Source organism: Babylonia areolata, chromosome 16 (assembly GCF_041734735.1).
Source record: "Babylonia areolata isolate BAREFJ2019XMU chromosome 16, ASM4173473v1, whole genome shotgun sequence".
NCBI classification, from domain to species: Eukaryota; Metazoa; Mollusca; class Gastropoda; order Neogastropoda; family Buccinidae; genus Babylonia; species Babylonia areolata.
Genome location: NC_134891.1, coordinates 977,195 through 985,000, shown reverse-complemented (window position 1 = coordinate 985,000; position 7,806 = coordinate 977,195). Strand labels below are relative to the sequence as shown.

The 7,806-nt window shown below is 38.3% G+C and overlaps 1 protein-coding gene across 1 annotated transcript in view; it reads right to left on the bottom strand.

The window, feature by feature from the left end:
- The window catches only part of LOC143290773 (putative methyltransferase-like protein 24), a 33,586-nt gene extending 26,784 nt beyond the window's left edge, over positions 1–6,802 (bottom strand). The window contains exon 1 of the mRNA XM_076600286.1: positions 6,637–6,802. The gene's annotated coding sequence lies outside the window, so the exon portion shown is untranslated. The remainder of the gene's footprint in view (positions 1–6,636) is intronic.
- Positions 6,803–7,806: the final 1,004 nt, after the last annotated feature.

The following is a 7,806-nucleotide window of genomic DNA, read 5'->3' as shown; positions in this document are numbered from 1 at the left end:
ATATATATGTATGTATGTGTACGTGTGTGTGCACATGGTGTGTGTGCATGGTGTGTGTGCTGGGTGTGTGTGTGGGGGGGGGGGGGGTAGATGTGCAATGCGGTTTGGCTGTCTGAAATGGAGAGGCACGTAAACTTCAGTAATCTGTATATTTGTATATAGCTATTTCCATTTGGTGCCATTTAATTTATCTTTTTATTTTCTATTCATTTTATTCATTTTTTTTTGTTTGTCATTTTATTTGTTTGTTGTTTTCTTCTTATGTTGGACATGTGCTGCTGTCAAAAAGAAAATCTCTGTACCAAAGTATAGACAATAAAGTTTGTGTATTGTGTATTGTGTATTGTATTGTGCTGCCTGGGTTGATGTTGTAAAGAATACACGAACATCTGATTGAGAAATTGCAGAGTATGTGCTAACATCTTCATCACATATCAAAGTCAAGCAGGAAAATATATAAACGTGTATACGTGCTTTCTATATAGACATGAATGTGTGTGTGGTTTATGAGCAGGTCTGCCTTAGGCCTATGTATTTCGAGCAGTTGTCACTTGATGCACGCAACTGCGGACACGCATGACTGATTCTGTGCAAGCGAGGAGGACATGACACACACACTCACACCCGTCCCCCCACCCCTTCCCCGCCCTCCCTCCCTCCCCAAGGAATGCAGTTGGCCAGTTTTAAAATGCTAATGTCAGCTGAACCCACGTTTACACGAAAAAATATCGGGACCCTCTATCGCGCCCCAATCAATGAAATGACAAGCTCAGCTTCAAACCCTCATAAATATCATGTTTTCATGTAGGAAACAAAACATATGTTTTCTTTTTCAATAGGGTCTTCGCTATTCGAATAAATATCCAGAACTGAAATATCTTCATTCATTCTTTCACAATTAAGACTTGTATTGCCCTACTATCAACTCTTCAACGAATTATCGTAAAATTGTCTGGTGGTTTTATTTCATCACTTCAGTATCACTCTTTCCGTAAGACCTGCAACGCTCTTCTAGAAATTATTTCAGTACATTTGGATAAATATTTGACCCTCTGGGGAGTCACACTGGTCGCGTTGCTTTCCCTACCCCTAAAATGCATGTTTACCAGGAATAGCCTTTTAAGTCGCAAAATCGTATGGTTTTGTGACTAACATTCCCCTGCTTCAGAATATAATAAATACTGATTTGAAGAATTTTCCTTCAAAATGCATTGTGTATATCGTGGCAATAAGCGATATTAGTCAGGAAACTGAAGTTTACCCACCCAGTCCATACCACCTCCCACTAACACTCACAGGGATAAAACAGACTGGTTTTAAACGAATTCAGAGTGTTCTGTGATGGTTTTACAATTGTTTACTACACGAAACCAGCAGTTATCATGCTGTAAACATAGTCTTATTCTGGGTTTGTTAGCAGTTATCATGCTGTAAACATAGTCTTATTCTGGGTTTGTCAGCAGTTATCATGCTGTAAACATAGTCTTATTCTGGGTTTGTCAGCAGTCTATGCATGCGTCAGCAGTTATCATGCTGTAAACATAGTCTTATTCTGGGTTTGTCAGCAGTTATCATGCTGTAAACATAGTCTTATTCTGGGTTTGTCAGCAGTTATCATGCTGTAAACATAGTCTTATTCTGGGTTTGTTAGCAGTTATCATGCTGTAAACATAGTCTTATTCTGGGTTTGTTAGCAGTTATCATGCTGTAAACATAGTCTTATTCTGGGTTTGTCAGCAGTTATCATGCTGTAAGCATAGTCTTATTCTGGGTTTGTTAGCAGTTATCATGCTTAAACATAGTCTTATTCTGGGTTTGTCAGCAGTTATCATGCTGTAAACATAGTCTTATTCTGGGTTTGTCAGCAGTTATCATGCTGTAAACATAGTCTTATTTTGGCTTTGTTAGAAGTTATCATGCTTAAACATAGTCTTATTCTGGGTTTGTCAGAAGTTATCATGCTTAAACATAGTCTTAATCTGTGTTTGTTAGCAGTTATCATGCTGTAAACATAGTCTTATTCTGGGTTTGTCAGCAGTTATCATGCTTAAACATAGTCTTAATCTGGGTTTGTTAGCAGTTATCATGCTGTAAACATAGTCTTATTCTGGGTTTGTTAGCAGTTATCATGCTGTAAACATAGTCTTATTCTGGGTTTGTTAGCAGTTATCATGCTGTAAACATAGTCTTATTCTGGGTTTGCTAGCAGTTATCATGCTGTAAACATAGTCTTATTCTGGGTTTGTTAGAAGTTATCATGCTGTAAACATAGTCTTATTCTGGGTTTGCTAGCAGTTATCATGCTTAAACATAGTCTTATTCTGGGTTTGTCAGCAGTTATCATGCTGTAAACATAGTCTTATTCTGGGTTTGTTAGCAGTTATCATGCTTAAACATAGTCTTATTCTGGGTTTGTCAGCAGTTATCATGCTGTAAACATAGTCTTATTCTGGGTTTGCTAGCAGTTATCATGCTGTAAACATAGTCTCAATCTGGGTTTGTTAGCAGTTGGGATGCTGTTTCTGTTTCTGGCTGAAGGAAAATTGGGCAAAGTCCAGTGATGTGTTAACCCATCATGCATGCAGTGAACATGATTTGATTAAAGAGCTGATATAAAACAGTTATGCCTGATATCTGGAAATGGTAACAATAAATCTGATCTTTGATTGATAATTGATAGGTCATTTGGACAATGAAACAGTGTTATTTCGCTTCCAGTAGTCATTAGCCAAAACCGAGGTAATCCAACCCAACTACCTGTTCATACCTTGATCAAGTAGTCGATAAAACAAGCAGTCAGTAAATCAATCAGTGGATTAACCATAATATATCTACCCAGCCACTAAACTTGCCTACATTTTATTTCAAACTGGGCTTGGATAAAGCAATGCCGCCTCACCCTGTCTCTGCCCATTCCTTACTGACTGATATGTTGCATGACATGTCAGATAATGTCGGTATTCCAATGTAACCACAACTATACCATGCACGCACATAACATTTTCAACATGTCCACAACCAAACTATTCACGTAGATTTTTATTTTTAAGTATGTATATGCAGCCAAGTGCTCAGCTGGCTTCAGATACTGCTTCACGCACGAGCTGTATATAAAACGCCTTTTCGCAGCTAACCCGCCGGTATTCAATGACTGACGCAGAATGTGTGACGCCATTCCAAAGTTGACTGCAAAACCCCAAATGCTCCAACCGTTTATTAAACTAAATCTATATATCATTCGTTGCCAGGATATGTCTGTTGTGCTTAAACACACACACACACACACACACACACACTTTAATCAGTTAGAAGCAGATTAGATTTTAGTTTAATCTTCGTCAGTCTAAAGATTTCAAGCTTATGTTCATTTTGTCTTCTCGTCACACATAATGCTACAGTCTACAATTCTACATGTGACTGCTGTTGGAAACCAAAACCAGACTATGTGTTTGGATGAGAATAGATCAGGCATTTAGAAATTACAAGGCCAATTTTCATAGTCTGCTCTCTCTCTCTGTGTCTGTCTGTCTCTGTCACACACATGTGTCGCCACATTGCTGTAAGTACCCATTGTGCCAGGATAAGGAGTTTATCGCGCTGTTTGACAGATGACTGCCTTTGAATATGTGATGTTTTACACTGTTTCTGATTTAGGCCTTTGCTTCCTCAGTCACCGTATGATGTTGGACATTAACTCCCAGCAGTTGTTTCCTTGATTTTGGATCACCCGTGATCGATGGAGATTTATCGGAAATTATCATGCATAAAAACACCTGTTTGTTAACAAAAGCCAGCGTTCACTGAAATAAACTTAAACAGACGCATTTATCATGCAAAAAATATTATTTTAAAGAATTTTTGTCCTGAGTCTAAGCGAAAGGAGAAGGTCGCCACATGCTTTCGCTTCCGATGCCATCTTGAATTTTGACATTTGATCCAGCATAGATGTGTAAAAACAAATTGGTTTCTTTTTGACATTCTCTTCATAACCCATTTGTATCCAAAGAACCAAAGCAACTGTTTCCACTGTTAAAACAGTAAATTGTTTAGGTGGGAGCGGTCGGTCTATTTTTCGCAACAATATCAACACATATTTTGTTTAAAGAAAGTGAGTGTAGTTTGTGAATGATATATTTCTTTGTGTCCATGGGATGCTGCAGTGGCGTTAACCGTCTAAACTCGTGTGTTTTTCTGCAAAACAAAAAGTCTGTTGTGGTGTACATGACTTATGTGATTTTTCGTAACCAATCGGGAAATCTAGTTATGATTTTATTCATAGCACTGAACATGTAGTTTTTGACACAGCACTGTGAATTTCGTTTCAGATGAAAGAAAAATGATTGCCTTCTCAATTAATGTCAGAATTGTGAACTTGAGCTCAATATCTTGGATTTTTTGTTCAGTGAGAATAAGACTATGTTTACAGCATGATAACTGCTGACAAACCCAGAATAAGACTATGTTTACAGCATGATAACTGCTGACAAACCCAGAATAAGACTATGTTTACAGCATGATAACTGCTGACAAACCCAGAATAAGACTATGTTTAAGCATGATAACTTCTAACAAACCCAGAATAAGACTATGTTTACAGCATGATAACTGCTGACAAACCCAGAATAAGACTATGTTTACAGCATGATAACTTCTAACAAACCCAGAATAAGACTATGTTTAAGCATGATAACTTCTAACAAACCCAGAATAAGACTATGTTTACAGCATGATAACTGCTGACAAACCCAGAATAAGACTATGTTTACAGCATGATAACTGCTAACAAACCCAGAATAAGACTATGTTTAAGCATGATAACTTCTAACAAACCCAGAATAAGACTATGTTTACAGCATGATAACTGCTAACAAACCCAGAATAAGACTATGTTTAAGCATGATAACTGCTAACAAACCCAGAATAAGACTATGTTTACAGCATGATAACTTCTAACAAACCCAGAATAAGATTATGTTTACAGCATGATAGCTGCTAACAAACCCAGAATAAGACTATGTTTACAGCATGATAACTGCTGACAAACCCAGAATAAGACTATGTTTACAGCATGATAACTGCTAACAAACCCAGAATAAGACTATGTTTACAGCATGATAACTGCTGACAAACCCAGAATAAGACTATGTTTAAGCATGATAACTGCTAACAAACCCAGAATAAGACTATGTTTACAGCATGATAACTGCTAACAAACCCAGAATAAGACTATGTTTACAGCATGATAACTGCTGACAAACCCAGAATAAGACTATGTTTACAGCATGATAACTGCTAACAAACCCAGAATAAGACTATGTTTACAGCATGATAACTGCTAACAAACCCAGAATAAGACTATGTTTAAGCATGATAACTGCTAACAAACCCAGAATAAGACTATGTTTCAATCATGAATAAACATGTGCACTGGACCAACAATACCCTTACTGTTGAAGAAATTACAATAGTTACCGCACTGAAAAATATCTTATCTAGTTTGGAGAAGCACCATTCTGAATTTGAAATGAAGTGGTTCCCGTACTTGGGGTTAGTAAATGATTAAATTATTAAAGTTTAGAATTGTACATCTATATATGTGTAAAGAAATTAAGAAATGGGTTTCTTTATCAATTTATCTTCTTTTTTTCTCCTTTTTTTTCATTTCACTGCCAAGCACATGCACAGATACACCAGTGCTAACGCTTAATTTCTCTCTCTGTCTCTGAAATTGACTTGAAGAAACCAATGCTCCTGTGTCATAAAATCAGCATTCGTATGCGTATGAGTAAACTTGTGTGTGCGTGTGTCTGCCAGTCTGTTGGGAGTTGGGGGGGGGGGGGGGGGGTGTCGAGAATGGAGGAATTTAGGTCAGCAAGTGTATGACAAGTCTATGAGAGTGAAAATTTTTTTTTAAAGCAGTGTGAAAGAGGGTAAGCATAAACAAAAAGCTACCACATTATGCAACCTGTTTTGGCTCTTCTCCACAATGTTGGGCTTTCTTTTTATATTCTCACTTTCACTGCAAATTCCCTGGCAGAGGACATGGTATTCTGTTTCCCTGGCAGTGAACAGGTGTAATATTTGTCAACAAATAATAATATTACTGCTAGAGACTGGCCATGAATTAATCAAAAGTCATTATCAGAATTTCAGAAACACACAGTCAGCAAACTTACTATAGTATGAATAAGTAAAGATAGACACAACATCCTTTAGTGTATTTCCTCTTCATGGTTTGCCAGATATTAGTGCAGCGTTAATGGACATTGACGTCTTCCTAACATAACTGGATGTAAGAGATTAGCAGTGAAAAGATACATAACAAGACTAACGACAGTATTTTCAGGTACACAACAGGGCACAGCAGACTAGCTAAATGGCAGTCTATACCTGCAACAATCTCAGCTTACTGAAGAAACAAAAATCCGGTTATATTTAATTACCTTAACATGATCCGATGAAACAAAACTTACATTTTACTCACCTCGTCAATGTGATCCAGTGAAACAGAACTTACATTTTACTCACCTTGTCAATGTGACCCAGTGTGACCCAGTGAAACAGAACTTACATTTTACTCACCTTGTCAATGTGACCCAGTGTGACCCAGTGAAACAGATCTTACATTTTACTCACCTTGTTTTAACGTGATGGTATGAAAGAAGCCAGTGGCTGGAGTCAGGACGGGGCACTGACAGAGGCAGGACCAAGAGAAGAGTAGCGCCACAGGACTGGAAGATGGCGCCTTGTCTGTGTGGTAACCAGCACGTCACACACTGTTGTCGTCTGCTCTCTTTGCCCAGTGTCAGAACACACAAACAGCAGGTAAGAGGAAAATGAAAGGGGGCGAGAGAACAGTGGGGTGGGTTGATGGTGAGGAGGGGGGCGGGGGGCGTGCTGTGGGTTAGCCAGGGAGGGAAAGAATGAATATGCTGTATAGAGTTTCTGTCTTTCAACTGCACAGCTCAGTGGGTAACAAAGTTAGTGTTGTATTGTTCACGACACAAGGGACTGCTGTGGTGCAGGTAGGACTCGCACTTTAACACGCTGTGTGTGTGTGTGTGTGTGTGTGTGTGTGTGTGTGTGTGTGTGTGTGTGTGTGCGCGCGCGCGCGCTGTGTGTGGACATGTGTATGAGTGTGTATTTGCATGGATGAGAGAGAGAGAGTGTGTAAGTGTGTATGTATGTGTGGTACTGATTTATCTCATTTTTTCTAATATCAGTTTTATAAGTTATACATATACATACATTTCATTATTACATCTGCCACCGTGATGTTTTAGGAGTAACACGCACACACACACACACACACACACACACACACACACACACACACACACATATATATATATATATATATGTGTGTGTGTGTGTGTGTGTGTGTGAGTGTGTGTGTGTGTGTGTGTGAGGACGATAAATTGGCCTCTCAAATGCAGCAGGAATATTTGTTACCGACTTGACTCATACCTCAGAGCTATCGGGGACCCAAGTTGAATAATGTCTGGGAATGTCTAGAACTAATGAATGCGGGCTTGTAAGCGTCCTTTGTTAATTTTCCCGCCATTAGAAGTGAAGGAATATCTTTCTTTATTCTTGTATACCAACCTTACTTGGCCTAGTTGGTAAGGTGGGTTTTTTTGTTGTTTTTTTTTGTTTGTTGTTTTTTTTGCTTTAGGTTAGAGTTTCAGAAAATTTTATGTTTATTTATATTTTGTGAACAATAGTATTGTTGGGACTGAATCTGAGGGTACTACAGTGTGTTGAGGAAGGATGAAAATAGTACCTTGGGCATTTTCTTAGAGCTCT